The 17,918-nt window shown below is 50.6% G+C and overlaps 1 long non-coding RNA gene across 1 annotated transcript; it reads right to left on the minus strand.

Annotated features, from left to right (window-relative positions):
* Window positions 1-13,424: 13,424 nt before the first annotated feature.
* On the minus strand, window positions 13,425-17,914 carry LOC144947166 (uncharacterized). Its single transcript, XR_013639997.1, has 3 exons — window positions 17,893-17,914; window positions 14,190-14,258; window positions 13,425-13,473 (listed from the first exon to the last, which is right to left on the minus strand). It is a non-coding gene; the product is annotated as an uncharacterized LOC144947166 (long non-coding RNA).
* Window positions 17,915-17,918: the final 4 nt, after the last annotated feature.

A 17,918-nucleotide genomic window follows, 5' to 3' on the forward strand; every position in this document is an offset into this window, starting at 1 on the left:
GGATGAGCCATTGCACAAAATATTTCCCAACGTTTTATTTTATTTTAAGGCCACAGTGTGTGTTATCGACGGATGTGTTGAGTTTTATTGAAATTTGGAAGGGTTCAACTTTCAAAGAGTGAACTCGGGTCATGTGGACTTCACTGAACTGGTCTCACCTGGTTTTTCTGTGGTGGCTGCACTGGGTGGCTGAATGAGAAACCCAGAAAAAACAAGTTGAGCATACAAAAAACAAACATTGTAATGTGAATTTTAAAAAATGCATAAAAATGCAAAATTATTAAACAAATAACGGCAGTTATAATATTTGTTGTCATACCTCGGACTTTCCAAAGAGTTGTTTTCCAAATATCTTGACACCCTGCTTGATGTTGAATGGAAGGGATGTGGTTTTTTGATTTCCTTTAAAGAGGGTGTCATCTGTGGGTCGTAAAGAAAACGCATTTGTGGTCAGAACACTCAAAGTACAATCAGAAGGGACGCTGGCCGGGAGGTGCCTCAGCCCATCATCCGTCCAGGGCTAGAAAATAAGTTCATCTTCATAGAAAGTCAATGGTTCAGTGAAACTCTTTTAATTTGGGCTTCCTATAATCCAGAAAGATAAAGACAAAGCTCCCCATGTAGCATTTAACAGACTGTTGGGGCAAGTGCTGTTAGCAAGCACATATGAAAGCGGGCACGGTGTAATAGAGGGTGGGTGGCCAGGACCACGGACGGCCACCTTTGTCTCCTCCATTGCTGATGTTTTACACACCGCACCAAGTACTCATTTAAGGCTGAGTCAACCTAGGGGAGGCCCATTACCGGTTCAGATGTAAATCACAGATGTTGGCCTTGAGCAGAAATCAAACTCGGATCCCCAGGTTAAAAGTACAGTGCGCATGTGCATGTGAGGGGTGCCACCAATCCTCATATCCACAAAACACGTGCACAAAGATCCCCCCGATAGCCGAAGCAGACTGTTGAGGCAAATGCTTCGAGCACCTATGCACGCAAGGGTGCGGATGTCCAGCACCACGCCTGACCGCCTTTGAGTACCAGGTACTCATTTGAGCCGACCATGTGCGCACAGACGTATGCACACGTACGCCTGCTGAATGTGCTTGGCACACATGCGCATGCTGTAGTCTTCCTGTTATCTAAGACCTTTCTTAGATGAGAGGAATGGCGTTAATAGGTGATTTGTTACTCTTGTAAAGGGAAAACATTTGTATATTGTTTACATTAAAATAATCCACCTGGAAACTTATTTCCTATGGAACATCTCAGTCTGAGTGTCCTGAGCATCATGAGATATACGATGCTCAGAAAATGCACGTAATAACTCGTGTACATGTGTGGACTTGTGCATGTACAGCCCAGTTTTGTCAATCCACTGCTGGACGAGGGCCTCCCCGTTGTTGCATATTTTGACCATACTTCACCACGCTGGTCAGTGCGGGTTGGTGAAGGTGGGGGGCGGTGCAGCACAAGTGATGTTGCTGCAGTGCCCCCCACTAACCACAGCCTCGACTGCACGGCCACTGCCCATCCATGCACTATCCAGGCTCAACCCTGGGTGCATTCTGGGTGATTTAGTTTTGTACACAGTCGCTGAGCACAGGAGGCCCAAAGGCCAAAAACGTCAAGCGGCCAGCAACAAATGGCGCCGTCAAAGTTTTAAAAGACAAGAATGTAACACGCTTCTTGAATTGAGCGAGGTTATTACGGCACTCTGGAATCTATTGCTTAAGGGCGCCTTGTGCATGTAAGTCATTATTATAAGAGCTTGGGAAAGTCGAGAAGCACGGATTAGAGGACCTGCCCACGATGCTCGAATACCGTGACGGGGTCCAGCGCCACCGCGCTCAACGCGTGTTGCAGAGGTTCACCGTTCGAATCCAGCAGGCCGCCCTGGTTATTACAGTGGGTGTATTAACCACAGAATACGCTCTGTCTGCTTCACGTTGGACGCAAAAGGTCCCGTGACGTGCGCATGATAAGCCAATTGTGTGACCAGCGTCACTGTCCGAGTTGGGTAATGCTCACGATGCCGCACAGCAAGAGGGGCCCGAGTTTTATTCCCGACTCGGGTGCCTTCCTGAATGGCGTTCGTATGTTTTTCCTATGTTGTGCATGGGGTTCCTCCCAAGTTCTCCAGTTTCCTTCCATAGCTAAAACCCCACACAATGTAACTGGTATTGACCATACATCCCAATGCAAAAAAAATGCCTGAAAATTACTCAATTGGGATGACACAGCAGCAACATCACCCCTTCTGCAAAACGTGTTTCAAGACCATCCTGAAAGAGAGCCGCTGCATCCCACTCACCTGCTCCGTCTGGAGCCGTGATGACATACTCCGTTTTGTCCTGCGACGATGCAGCACAGTTCCTGGTCCACGCCGCCGACAGAGCTGTGTGCGACACGGCACAAGCGAACCTTGCACACGGTCACTCGCAAACTTGCAAACTATTCGCGGGTCACCGAGCATCTGCAGTCCAACCAGTAACCACCGTTAACCATTCGCAAGTAAGGCTTCCCCAACCTCCACAGTGTGGCTGTGCTCCTGTTTGAACTCCAGGTTAATCGCGGACGGCTGGGACTCGAAATTCAGATGCCGATGTTGGCTCAGTGCTCTGCAGTCCAATATCACAGACACTCTAAGCCACCGGACCACCTCCATCCTTCTCCAATAACAGTCGTTTACCTGCGGTTGCCACCGTTTCACTGTAGACCAAACGCAGATATATTTCTCAGTCAACCTAAGCCTATCAACACTGTGCGGTCTAAAGTTGAAGTTCAACACCAAATATCGGTACAACGCAACTCCTGCCGCTCAAACACAGACACCAATCTCTGAAGTGTCCATGTCAAACCCAGACAGGCGGCAACTCTACGGTTGCCTGTCTAGCTACGCCAGGTTAAGAGCCGAGTTAAGCCCTCATAAAACACGAACCCTAAACTCTCACAGGACGAGTAACACCTAGGCCTCACCTCCATCCTCGCTGTGGGAGGCAGCCCCAGCCATCGGCCCTGCGGGAGAATTCAGAGAAAACCATCAGGCCGAGGATGACACGGAACACGCGAGAGGTGACGTCGGCAGCATTGTTGGAATGTTTTTTCTTTTGTTGCCATTTTCCCTCAATTTTATCGGCATCATCAAAACGTGAAGGAAACGGATATCACAGAGCTACCTCTGAGGTCCCTTGCAGTGACCGATTTCATGTCCTAGAGGGCACGACTTTCCCTCTCATCCTGCCATATGAGAGTAATGTTCATCACATGACAGTCTAACCATTGTTTTTAATTCTCTTAATTTTAATCATGAATGAGGTTGTTTGCTCAGTCGCTGGCGACCGGGCTAAGATCGTTAACTCGCGATATTTGAGAACCCTGAAACCTGGATTCGAACCCAGGAGCTTTAAACTAAATTAAAACTAACCTATAAAGTATGTATTTTCCAGGTAAGGCCCACTGAACTATATAGCTATTTTTCAGAAGCGACCTGGCCACAAATAATAGCTCAACAAAGTGACTAATCATGTGGAATTTATAGCAACCAAATACTCTAAACGCATGTTTCTAAATGTGGAGGTAAAAACCAGATGACCCAGATAAAAAAAATCCATGCAACCACGGGGAGAGAGACATGCAAACTCCAAATATACAGCAGGCGCCATGGTCGGTGAGGACCCAGGACCGGTTCAGATATCACTCACGTCCGCTGCTAGCCATGACTGGGATTTAACATCAGTTTGCCATGCTCACAGCGCAGTTCGTTATGAATTGCGGCACCGCCCCACCCAGCACCATTATGATTTTTAACATGGAACTCAACACATTCGTCAATAACGTTGTGTGGCCTAAAAAGGAAAAACGAGGTGACGTTTTGGGCAGTGACCCTTCTCCATAACGCATCAAGAAGGAGGCGCATTGCACGAAACGTCACCTCTTATATAGTTTTTCTTTTAAGGCCACACCGTTGCTGACGAACGTGCTGAGTTTGTTGTTATGTGTGCACCGATGCCAAAGCCGCTGCATCACCAAATAAATGAGTTCAACTTGTGGGTTTTCGCAGCCTGTGATGATTCATAATTGACAATGCAAATATAAAAGCATTATTGGGTCAGATCGAGTAGTTATATCTACATATCATTATTATTGTATTATTATAATATACATCCAACACCTTGAGGTGGTGATGCCTCTCTGTAGATGGCGGCCGGGAGCCTGGGCGGCTGGACCTGGGAGTAGAGGGGGGTCACGAGCCCCCCCGGCACCGATGACTGTCCTCTGTCTCCGCCGCCTCCTCCTCCTTCACTGCCGCTGTCGACCGAGGAGGATTTTGCCAGTTTCCCAGGCCTCCGATTGCATGGAGTGACGACAGAGTACAGGCGGTCCACGCCGCTCGGGTCAGCGGGCGGCGGGCCGGGGGAGGGCGCCGCGACCTCGTAGTGCTGGGCCGCTCCACCACCGCCCACGCGGGCTTTGCCGCCGCCGTTGCCGCCGTTGCCACCGTTGGAAACGAACAGGTTCTCGTAGTCCGGCGTGACCGGCGCGCCGTACGTCTCGTACGGCCTGCTCCTCATCGGCTTCTCGGGGACGATCACAACTTCGTAGTCGCTCTTCCACCTGGGCTGCACCGCGTCGTCCCTGCCACACCGTTCGCTTGGCAGCTCCGCGGGTTTCCTTCCGCCACCACTGCGACTGCTGCCACTGTCCTCAGCCGGTGGGAAGATCTTTTTTCTCACAGGAGATTTGGTGGGGCTTTCGGCGCGATCGCCGGCGTTTGGCGACGGAACGCTTCTACGGGACGACACACACAAGAGGCGGCGATGAGAGTGGCGTTAACTCACCCGTTGATCCTGCACGGCGTCAAGAATGGGAATAAAAGGAAGATGGCAGCAACGGCAGCCTGCGTATTACACCGCTCCACGCGTTCGCATCCGCCCGGTCCACCTGGGGTGCGTACGGCTCATACGTACAAGCGAGATGTCTTGAGAGGGATGCAGGGTCTCTGCATTGGTTTGCCGCTCTGCAGCACATCTGTATAGTAGGATTCCTTTGCACAAAACATACGCGCACACAAATACAGAAAATACTTTTGGACAAGTGCTTTTAGCAAAAGTACATAAATTGCTGCCGATCTTTCAACGCTAAATGCAGAACAATTATAAATATCGAGCTGTGGCTGTGCTGGGCCTCCTCGCCTGCACGGGCGCATTCACCAGCTTCTCGTAGTGGGCGCTGAGGTTCTCGTAGTCTGGGTTCTTGTCCAGCTCGTTGGAGAACATCGTGGAGATGGCGCGATACACAAACTCGTACTGGTCCTGCACACCGCACCGGGAGAGGCACAGCAGAGAGTCGTTGCCTCACCCACACGCTCTCGTCTACATTTGTGTTGAGTTTGTTGTCCTTCCCCCGCACCTCCAATTAGCACGGTTGGCTACGTACGGTGCGAAAGAAGTTTAACAGCATACATGTGTAATGAGCGACTTCCACGACACGTCGTGTAGAGGGTACTTCTTCTTCTATTTCTCACCCTGGGCACAAGACAGGCCCACCTTATTCTTCTCACTCTGAGTACAACAATTAGATATTAACGTCTCTACTGGCTACGCACAGCCGATCACTCGGCGTGGTCCCACCGCCCTCACTCGGCCACGCCGCTGGCTGGCGGCGTGACGATGATTACGATGGAAACCCCACAGATCTTCCACGTGGCCGGACGACGGAGAGAGATGTCAGGACCCAAGACCCCACACACGAACCCCCTTATATCCCCCCAGGCGTGGCTAGGCCCCGTCTGCGGCCACGCCCTCTGTGGAACCTTCCAGCAGGTTCCCGGAGCATCTCGGCTCACTCCACCTGCTACCTTTGCCCCAGATACCTCTCCCTCTCCGATTGGGTGTTCCCTTGACTGTGCCCATAGCCATGCTTCCCTTTCCCAGCCAGCAGGTGTCATCATGTCACTACACATGTTTAACGATGGAACTTAGGTTGTGGTTTTGTAAGTGAACTCACCTCACATACGGAAAACAAACACAGTCTATTGACATGAACATGAATTGTAGATGAGCAAGCCCAGTTAGGGTGCATATTACTCCATTCATTGTATATTTCAAAGAAATAAAATACCTTGGTTTGAACAGCTGCTGGCCTCTGTGTCCGTATTTCCTGGATCACATTGAAGATGCTGAAATTTTCTTCTATTCTCTGGAAATGCACAGAAAAACAAATAAAGTAAATTATTATTATTATTGCACCTGTTTACCCAGGAAAGCCTCACTGAGTCTCAAGACTCCCATCCAGGAGGGCCCTGCCAAAGTTTTGCAGTCTGAGGCAATGCTCCTGGCGTAACTTCCAGCTATATAATTTTTTTCTGCCGTGGCAGGAATCAAGAGAACTCGGAGGAAACCCATGCAGAACAGCGGGATAGATAACACACATACTCCACACAGACAGGCACCCAAGTCGAGAATCAAACCCAGAGCCTAGTTGCCGTGAGGTACAAGCGTCATCACTTCGCCGCCACCACCCTGCCGTCCCATGATGAAACATCCACACGGATTTGATTTTGCGTTGGACGAGGGACATCCAGGCGTAAAGCGCTGCATTGCAGATTAGCGCAGAATAAGGCCAGCACTCGTCTGCAAATGCTAAACTGAGAGCAGCGGTCTTTATTTAAACGCAGCCACGGAGCACAGGCGCAAAGGCTCAACACGTCAAGCGGCCAGTGACAGCACCACTGTCAGAGTTGTAATATTATATAAGAGTGCAAGAAGATGTGTTGTAACTTGCAGTGTGACAAGTGATTGGGTGAGTGAGCAGGTGGGCGAGTGTGTAAGTGGGGAGCGGTAATCCAATGGTTCGCACGCTGTGCTACGAACCCGGCGACCCGGGTTCGATTCCCGCTCACGGCCAACACCAGTGCTGATTATCTGAACGAGTTCTGGGCCTACCCTAGGTCGACTCACCCTCAAATGAGTACCTGGTGCGATGTTTAAACATGGTGACCAGGGAGACAAAGGAGGCCGGGCGTGGTGTTGGCCACCCACCAACTCGTGTGCCGTGCCGGCCTTCATAGGTGCTCGCTAACAGCACTTGCCCCAAGATAACTGTAAGGTTATACGGGGGATCTTTGTCTTTGTGTGTTGAGTGAGTGTTTGACCGAGTGGGTGCATTGTTGTGCTGTGAACTGTGGTGGGTGAACTCAGTGCGATGGATGAGATGACGAGAGTGTCCGCTCAACGTGTGTGAAGGAGAAATCAATGTCGTGTTAGACATCCCGCGTGGATACTGAGCTATGACTGCACCTTCGACTTGATGAGGTCCCACGTGTAATGGATGACACAGAGCGCTCCGGTTCTTCCACAACCAGCGCTGCGCACGCCACGCACATGGAGACGTTATACAGTCGAGCCCGATCCAATTATAGACACTCCGTTCAAACACTAGGGAGACATCGCAATGCAGGTTTCCCTCGCTCTATGCGGCAGTACTAGTATACGCTTTTCCAAAAAAGGGGGCACAAAGCGAAACCGCCGATGACAGCTGCCTGCCGAGTAGCGCACGCGGGACACACGCAGTAGACGCAAAATACTCGCAGCAATATTGTCGCACGTCCGTAGCCGCATGTGAGTGAATTTGAAGTGCATAATCGAGCGAGTTTTGGGTAGAAATAGGTTGGCCGCATATACAGCTTGAAATCACACAAACCACATAGAGCGAGGGAAACCACCAGAGAGAAAACGACGTCGGCATTGTATAGCCACTTGCATGTCTCATAGCCAGCCTCAAATCCCGTATCGTCCATTAATGCTCTCAGGGTGCACAATGTGCAGCATCGCTGTCACAACCTTCAACCGCCTGTTGTCAACAATATGGCCATTAGAATTCAGTGGGGTGTTTGTAGATTGCCCTGCACACCACGCAAAATATACTCGTCTCAGTCATAAGTAATGTGGCATTTTCACAAGTGGTTCAGGGCTGTAAACGGGATATCAGCACTGGCTCAATGCTGGCTTGAGCAGGATATGGCTCTCACTTTGTGCATTGATTTGGCCGATAAATAGTCAGACGTTTGCAATAAAAGCAAAGCTCCGCTCCGTGTCTCCACAGGAAAATAACAACACGTTAAAGGCCGTCGGCGTTTTGGCTGTCCAAACCAATGTTATCCGCCAGCATCTGTTGACGTGAGCAAACTCTGGACCGGTCTCAAACCTCATGGGTCTCACCGGCAGAGCCAGACGTGATCGGCAAGAGTACTCCCTGTAAACTACGGGGCCTGGTCCAACACAACACCAGCGCAGTACATAAACTCATCACGCATCGCCGTGGAGCATCGTGGGTGAAAGCAAACACGAGCAGACATATTTCTTAGTCCATCGAACTATATTGGCTCTCCAGAGCAATGTCGTATGTTGAACTTCTTTCGCACCGTACATAGCCAACCGTGCTAATCGGAGGTGCGGGGGAAGGACAACAAACTGAACACATACATATGGGGTGGCCCAAAACTCAGGACACATAGGGTTATTATATATATTTTATTTTAACAAATGTTCGAATTGACTTCAATTAACACTCATTTAGAACTCTTCTTAACATTAAAACTGTGTAATCTTTGAACATTTATCAATGTTGTTTTGCCTCAATTCATTCCGGGTTCTTGGTCGGGTTTTGTAAACAACGGATGTGAGGTGACCCCACAGGTGGGAGAAAAATAGATCTTAATAATGATAACAGACAACATGTTAAATAAAATAAACAATGAAAATGTTTGATTGTCAGTGTAATAATAAGTGGAATAACCCCACGTGTTTTGACTTTTGGGCCACCCTGCACACACAGTCATGTCCTAGAGATTTGGTTGCAAGTGATGGAGCCACTCAGTTGCAGATGCACCCACTCACCCACCCAACTTCTCACTCACACTCACTCACAAGGACACGCTCCATGGTTTAACATTGATTTATGTTTGTGAAAAAAAATGTGTATTCGTCTTGTGCCACCGTTGTCCTTCCATTGTTTTCTATTTGCTTCATTGTTGTACTTCATTTGTTTTGCTTTTGTCATTGTGGTGACCGAGGTCACTCTGGCAATTGAGACTCCCTATCGTGGCCTCTTGATCTCTCTCGCCTGGTCACACAAAATCAACTGAGCGGCGAGACCAGACGCACAGCGGAGGCAGTGGCGGAACTCGTCTCCTCGGGACGCACGCCGAGCACGGGAGGACGAGGCAGACCCCCGGTCGGCCTGGCTTCCGTAATCATCGGCACTCTGGGATCGCAAAACTGAAAGTTCTACCGGAGCGGTGCATTTCCATCGCTGCTGTTGTACGGCTCGTAAACCTGGACGTTACTCCAAAGGGATCCTGCGTTGGCTGCGGTCTCTTTGCAAGCGATGCCAAAGGCGCCTTCCTAGGGGTCGATGCCGCCGCAAGCGCCAATGCTGGATCCACAACAGGCTCTGCCGACGATCGGACGCTCCAATCGGAGGAGGCGGCCATTGTTGCGCCCGGGGGTCTGCCTCGTCGGCGGTCGATGTCCCAAGTTGATTACGACCCCCGCACGGGAGAGGCGCCGTCCCCCCCGGGGTCGCCCCCCACCCCCCCACCCCCGCTCACCTCACCCACAAACGCACAGATCGGACAAATCGCCAGCGACGCCGGAAAGGCAGACGGAGAGCGGCGGAGGCGGCGGCCACCGCCGACGACGCCGTTGCGAGAAGAGGCCACGCGGGCGGCGTGATGGACCTGCGCTGGCCGTTCGCGACGGGTCGAGCGAACGGCGGTACCTGCAGTGCATGCAGATGGGGCTGGCGGCTGCCCCCTGCTTCCTGTGAATGTGGGCGACCATGCAGAGGATGCTGTGCGGAGACTCTGGGACTCCGTGGTCTGGCCATGAAGGAAACTGGAAATGGAATATTTCCCTGGTTTCCTGTAGCAGAGGTGGGGATTGCACAAGGACCCTTTCAACACGGAGAAGGAACATCGCGGACAGTACGCCTTCTTCACATTTCTGTTTCTCACATCCCATGAGCCACGCGGCCTTCTAGGGAGTTCATAATTTCACCAGCGTTCGTTCAACGCAAGCAAAACTACAGACCGGTCTCGACATTCATTATTTCATCAGCAATCGGGTTTGGCTTGAAACCAATGCTGGTGAACTGCCAGAATGTATAGGCAAGGACCTCAAACGTACAAGAAGGTTTTACAGTTAAAAGCTGGTAACTATGAATCCGCTTATTCACAGACGTCCGATAGGGGTGGTTCATTAATAAACACACGAACGGCAATGTTCTCATCATCAATCATAATTACGCGTCCAACCAAGTGGTTCAGCTGGTGCCAAACTCCCCCTCCCAAGCTCTGCAGTCCTCTTCATATTAAGGTGTTATTGGTCTATTTGTGAGTGTTTACATCCGGGAGAAACCTGGAGCACCCGGAGAAAACCCGAACATGTGGAGGGGGCAACTCTCGATCCCACACAGACAGAACCAGTGGGGTCCACAGTTGCCGTACGGCACCTCTCTGACACCCACCGGAAGGGAGTTTCACAACATTCGTGTGATCCACCAACCCTCGCTGCTGCCTCTCCGTTCTGGGTTACAGGCCACGTGAGTGGCCACCACCGCCTGGATATCAGCAGTACCATCAGCAGTCATAAAAAGCTTTCAAACAGCATCACAGCGACTACCATTGGTATCACTTCATCGCCATGATGACTACAGGCAGTAGCAGGTGGCAGTCACAGTAGTAGTAAACTTATTATTAGAACCAGGTAATCTGGTGATGCTGCTACTGCGTTGGCAGTGTACACAGGCACAATTAACAAGAAAAAAAACACAATAGCACCGTAAATACATTTTAAAAGAAGAATATACACATATATAATTATATAATTGGTGACGTTTCGAGCAAGGGTCCTTCTTCTTGATGTGCTTTGAAGAAGGACCATTTCCTCACACGTCACCGATTATAATGTCAGTGCACACGGCCTCACGCCCACGCAGGAGCAACCTGGCCACAACTGATAGTTCAACGAAGTGGCTAATTTCGTGGAAATGTATAGCAGCAAAATACTCTAAACACATGTTGATTCTAAATGTGGAGTGGAAAACCGGAGGACCCGGAGAAAAATCCACCGGACCATAGGGAGAACATGCAAACTCCAAATATGTAGGCGTCAGGGTCGGGATCGAACCCACGACCTCCTGCATACCAGGCGAGTGAGCTAACATCTCGCCACCACGGCACCCAATATCAGCGATGTATCCCTACTCAATTACCATTTGCGGCCCTGAGCCAGAGTGGTGAAGATTCCACGTTCCTATGATGGAATCGGTGGCAGCCCCAGGTACACGTGGAACAAGCTGAGGCATAGGGTCCCCAAGGAGATCAAGGAACCCCGGAATATTTCAATTGAATTTTGACACGGCCGGAAAGTGGCCATTTATTCAACACTGACTGTTAATAAACGCCATTATTCTTTAAAAAAGTTACTTGTTACCGTACAGTAAAGTATATTTACTTTATTATTTACGTACAAGCTTGGCAGTCAATTTACATGAAGAGTCGTTACTGTCGTATGTGTGACGTTGTGCATACTTGGCAGTGCAGTATAGAGTTATCACTTGAAACACGCAGCTGTATTTGTTCACTCTCGCAGAGAGAGAATGGACTCAGAGGCGCAAGGAGGAACCACAGAAAAGTGTGAATGCAGCCACATGATGAGCCGATGCCAACAATTTCCCAAGCTCTGCGGTCCTATCTTTATAATAAGGTGTTATTGGTCAATTAATGAGTGTTCATGTGTGGGAGAAAACCGGAGCACTGGGGGAAAATCCACGGGTGGCGAGGGGGAAACACTCAATCCCATACAGACGAAACAGGTGGAGTCCACATTCCTGCTGTACCACCGTCTCCTGGCAGGGCCAGGTTCTGGTTCGTGGAGACCCACGGGGCGGCAGTTTCACAACACCTGCACGATCCGCCAACCCTCACGCCTGACCGACGTTAATGTGAACAGGAACGGGAATGCACCGTACAGTTAACCTCACCTCTTTGAATGTGACCTTCAGCGTACGAACAAAGTATCCTTTACACGCATCGTCCGTTTCCTGTGTGTAGAAAAAGAAATAGACAGAGCAACATTACATCTGAGTAATCGTGATGCCGTCATTCACAACTGTGGAGGGTAAAGGTGCGCCCTGCGATGAATCGGTCAGGCCATTGCCGTCGGAAGGGGCCTCCTCCACTCGAGGGAGCTGTAAGCGAGCGCCTCTCTCGTAGTGGCCTCCGCTTACCCTTCCACGCCGGCCAGTACATCTTGTATACAAAGCCTCGCAACTGGTAGCAGGCTCTCTGATTGCTATCAGCTATAGCATCGCACTGCATACGAAGCAAATTACCCGATTCGCTGGTGATTGAGACAGTATTGGTGTGAGTGTTTATCATGAGATTTAAAGGGATTTAAAGTTTTAGGCCGAAGCTTCCCGATGAGTAAAACTAATCAACCACCAAGTTGAAATTAATATTATCCTGCTTTTCGTATTTGCAACTTGGAAGCATAGATTTAAATTAAATGTGTTCCAAATTTCAGCTGTACAGCCCTTCTAAAACAGCATTACAATTTACACCAGTCAGTCCATGATGACTAGGCATATACAATAAAATCGACAAAGTTATCCTCGTCAGGCGTGTAGCCATGCAACGCGTGTCATGTCAAAATCCTCGGATGAAACCGTCCGTGGTCCGTCCGGTGGTGGCGATGCCCCCTGCCGTTCCACCACCCCGCCCCCCCCCCCCCCCAAGATTTGCGGAGGAGGAGCGTCGCTTTACTTTGGAACGTTGTGAGGAGTGCCGGCATGACGCTCGTCGCTAAGCGGCACACTCCCACGACTGCGCTCGCCACAACGAGATGAACTTCTTATTCGTCGGGAGTCGCAATTAGATTCAAGAATCGGTGACTTTTAGTTTTCCCTATGGTATTCGAGCCATTCTTACAAGGCCATCACGAAGGTGCTGCTGTGCTTCAAAGGCAAAGCCTGCAGTAGTTTCATGGTAGGGGTGTGCGACAGTGCTGTGTTATCCCGAATTGAGAAATTTCGCGGTGCGATAAAAAATGTGGGCGGCGACGGCAGCACGCAACGGCCTGCTCTTGCGAATGACGCGGAATCTTTGGCGTCGACCGTGAAGCGGACGGCACGAATTTACGGTGAACGCACAACTAGCGGCATTAGCCAGGGCGGCCTGCCGGATTCAAACCGCGAACCACCGCGACGAGCGGCGACTGCACTGCCGTCTTCGCAGTGCGCATCGCCCACAGCGGCCGCGCGCTTCCAACGACCCGGCCACGCCGTACCCCCCGGTGGGCCGCTCGACGGCCCCCAGGACGCGAGGGGCCCCCCGTGGGTGGGAGATTGGACTACGCCACCTGCCTGCAAGGGGATTGCCGCTTTCTCTTGCTTGCTCCCCTCCATGGAATCCTGCGCGAGAGGGCAAACGAGCGGATCACTCGGCGGCCGATGCAATTCGGATGGCACACACAGACGTCGGCGGGGTTTGCACCGGGCGCGACCTGGACGGTCGACACAGCATTAGCGACTCGCATCGCTCAACCGTTACCCTCACCGATGTGCGTCGTGCGAAATTGCAGCTCTTGTAAATAAACATCTGACTTGTTCTACTCTTGCGCACGATGGCAGCGATAAGTTCAAGAGCTAGATTACAATGTCGAAGTCTGCTACTGGCCACGATGAGAGGGCTTCAGAAGAGAATTTGTCATTTTGCTCTTCGTCCATTGAAGGAGCGCAAACCGTCGTGTGGGTCGCATGCTCACAATCGCACTACTGTGGTTTGTCTTTAACCAGAAGGTTGAAACCGGTCCAGAGTGTGCTTGCTTGCCTGCTTTAGCAAATGCTGCTTGATAATATTGATCTGGAATGCCAATACACTGATGGACTAAAATCTTGTTGTTGTTAGTATTCATATATGGGGACAAAACAGAGTTCTAGCTTATATTTGCTTTTGACCCATGACGCTCCGCAAAAATGCGTAGTGAGTTTGTTTTACCAAAGTCTGGACCCCCACCATACAAATGTTGACATTTCTAGAATATGCTGATCAGGGCTGTAGCCCGGCAGCAGCGATCGCGACGTGTGGAGGCGTGAGGTGGTGCGTGGCCTAGGGCCTGTGTACTCACACACTCCACGAGGAAACTGCCATAGGTGTTGGGCTTGTGTTCTTCGGCCCAGTACATTTCACATTTTCTCTGCAGGGAAAAAAAACATGCAACCATTCACAACGACTGTGTATCGTGTATATTGTACAGTGTATATTGGTGGCCATGCAGTATGTGGAGGCAGCAGCGAGGGTTGATGGATCAGACACACACACACAGACACACACACAGACACACACACACAGACACACACACACAGACACACACACATAGAGAGCTCTGGTTAGAGATCTCTGGTTAGAGAGCTCTGGTTTGAGAGCGCTGTGGTTAGAGAGCTCTGGTTAGAGATCTCTGGTTAGAGATCTCTGGTTAGAGAGCTCTGGTTAGAGAGCTCTGGTTAGAGATCTCTGGTTAGAGAGCTCTGGTTAGAGATCTCTGGTTAGAGAGCTCTGGTTAGGGAGCTCTGGTTAGAGATATCTGGTTAGAAAGCTCTGGTTAGAGAGCTCTGGTTAGAGAGCTCTAGTTAGAGATATCTGGTTAGAGAGCTCTGGTTAGAGAGCTCTGGTTAGAGATCTCTGGTTAGAGAGCTCTGGTTAGGGAGCTCTGGTTAGAGAGCTCTGGTTAGAGAGCTCTGGTTAGGGAGCTCTGGTTAGAGAGCTCTGGTAAGAGAGCTCTGGTTAGAGATCTCTGGTTAGAGATCTCTGGTTAGTGAGCTCTGGTTAGGGAGCTCTGGTTAGAGAAATCTGGTTAGAGATCTCTGGTTAGAGATCTCTGGTTAGAGAGCTCTGGTTAGGGAGCTCTGGTTAGAGAGCTCTGGTTAGAGATCTCTGGTTAGAGAGCTCTGGTTAAAGAGCTCTGGTTAGAGAGCTCTGGTTAGAGAGCTCTGGTTAGAGAGCTCTGGTTAGAGAGCTCTGGTTAGATAGCTCTGGTTAGAGATCTCTGGTTAGAGATCTCTGGTTAGAGAGCTCTGGTTAGAGAGCTCTGGTTAGAGAGCTCTGGTTAGAGATCTCTGGTTAGAGAGCTCTGGTTAGAGAGCTCTAGTTAGAGATCTCTGGTTAGAGAGCTCTGGTTAGAGGGCTCTGGTTAGAGAGCTCTGGTTAGAGATCTCTGGTTAAAGAGCTCTGGTTAGAGAGCTCTGGTTAGAGAGCTCTGGTTAGAGAGCTCTGGTTAGAGGGCTCTGGTTAGAGAGCTCTGGTTAGAGAGCTCTGGTTAGAGATCTCTGGTTAGAGAGCTCTGGTTAGAGAGCTCTGGTTAGAGATCTCTGGTTAGAGAGCTCTGGTTAGAGAGCTCTGGTTAGAGAGCTCTGGTTAGAGATCTTTGGTTAGAGAGCTCTGGTTAGAGAGCTCTGGTTAGAGATCTCTGGTTAGCGTTGTGAGCTCACAACCCAACCAGAGGTCACCTCCACCGTCTCTCCAGGAGGGATAAGCTCGGACTGGTTTGTAGGGAGCCAGCAGTTCTCATCTCATGAGGAGACTGGTTCCGTGATATTAATCTGGAGTTTCCACAACAAGGCTCCCATACTCCCAACGCTCCTCAGGGAATGGGGGCGCCTGTTATTGCGTCCTTGGGTACTGCGCTCGCCCTGTCTTTGTTTACTTCTTTCATTTGTTACCGCAACGGAATCTCGTCTCGCGGGGGGCTCTCCTCTTCTGGTAATCAACTTGAACGAGGAGGCTTCCGCAACCTTGGTCACAATTCGCAGTCTAACTTCTATTCGGGGAGCGACTGCACGGGTCGTCCTCCCTCCTCCCCCTGCCAGCACGCGGTCCCCGTAGAGCACACAGGCCTCAAGCAGCGCATCAGGAGCGCAGGCGCTGGGCAGAGCGTGGAGGAGACGCTCGCCGATGGAGACTCCTAACCACCTCATGCCCGCTGTAGCGGCAATCATCATAAACTGCAGTTATAAAGGAACTCACGACGCTGCATATCACAAAATAAATAATGAGATCGCTGGCCATGAGGGGGAAAAACGAACTGAACTGTCGGGAGAATAAATGCGTCTTGAGTCTTCAGGAAAATTGTTAAGCAGCAGCAGCAATGTTACTGAATGCGACGAGGCGCCGTGTTGTACTCGCGGGACGCAGGGAACGGCACGGAAAAACACGGAAACCTGAAGCGAGAAATCACCTCCTTAACAATCGCCAAGCGATCAGGAACAGCCCCACGGAGCCGACGCCAAAACAAGCGGCAGGAATTGCAGCCGAGCACCAAGACCACAACTTACGCCACATCCTGTGCGTGCACGTGTGCACGTTTGTTGTATAAGAACCACACGCACCGTGTACACGTGTGTGTGTTGTTGGGAGCAGGGAGCGGTAGTGCAGCAGTTAGCGCGCTGCGAATCCAGCGACCCGAGTTCGATCCCCGCTCACGGCCACCAACACCGGTGACGATTATCTGAACCGGTCCTGGGCCTCTCCTCGGTCGATTCAGCCTCAAATGAATACCCGGTGCGATGCGTAAACATCGCCACTGGGGAGACAAAGGCAGCCGAGCATGGAGCTGGCCACCCACCCACCCCCTCATGTGCCGTGCTGGCCTTTAAAAGGTGCTCACTAACAGCACTTTCCCCAAAAGTGTGTTAAGGCTACACGGGGGACCTTTGTCTTATTGTTTGGAGAGCGGTGGCACAGGGATTAGCGCGCTGCATTATGAACTCAGGGACCTGATTCCGGCTCACGGCCAACACCTGTGACGATTATCTGAACTCGTCCCGCCAAACTGCAATGCGTTGGTGCGTATACAGCGAACCGTTTACGGGTGAGCTACCCTGCGTACACAGCCATTGTACTTCATCGGAAACCCTCCAGATTCACAGATCCTCGAAGGCAGCCTATTGTGGATTATAATCGAACGGGGAGAAATGTCTTCAGCTAGCCTTGTTACGGATCTCACGCAAAAAACCAATTGGCAACAGACGTGGCACTGAGTCAACAGAGGCCTGGCACGCAGGAGGGTAATGCAGAGCACAGTTCAAGTGCCGCTGTGAAGCCTCGCGACAGGCATCTGGTAAAGTGCTGCTGGGGGCAGATGGATCTGCTTAGCCAGGTGTTTGCACTTAGGGTTCTGAGAATCATGAAGCTTCAATGGAAATTCCTAAAGCTCCCGCTGATATGATGCAGAGGTGTGTGACCCTGCCTCTGGGCTGTTTTAAAAAAACGCGAGAAATTACGAATAAAATAACCCGGTAAATTCTACTCGCTGAAAAAACGCTGCTCACAAGCGTGTGGATGTTGATAAGCGTTGAGCAGTCTGCAGCACGCGAGGTATGGATGGGCTTACGCCCTCATTGTGGCTCATCAGAAAACCACGGCCAGCTAAAGATTGACGCAAATAATTCCGAGACGTAAGTCCCAAACCCATCGATGCCACCACACAGCGCCATAGCTTCCGACTGAGATCTCCCTCGGCCCGGCATGCCATAGAGGTGGTGACGTCACAGGTAATGGGCATGCGATACCGGGAGCTGAATCGGCTTCTGTCGGGGTAAGTTTAATATATATCCTTTTAGATACTAAATGTTTCATTTTGTTTGGCCCCATTTCAGATTCACGTGACATTATTGAGATAAAAATGTATAAAATGTGAATAAGTTTCAGTTATCCAGCCACTAAATTCAATCGTCTTTGCTGAGCCAGTGTTGGCACTGGCATGTATTAGCTCGGTTGCTGGAGTGTCAGCAAGTGCGGCCTAGCCGGTCTTGGTGAGGCAGGAATTTCCTTACCTTTGCTGCTTCCACTTCCTGGCAAG

The sequence above is a fragment of the Lampetra fluviatilis genome, chromosome 44 (genome assembly GCF_964198595.1).
Source record: "Lampetra fluviatilis chromosome 44, kcLamFluv1.1, whole genome shotgun sequence".
NCBI lineage: Eukaryota > Metazoa > Chordata > Hyperoartia > Petromyzontiformes > Petromyzontidae > Lampetra > Lampetra fluviatilis.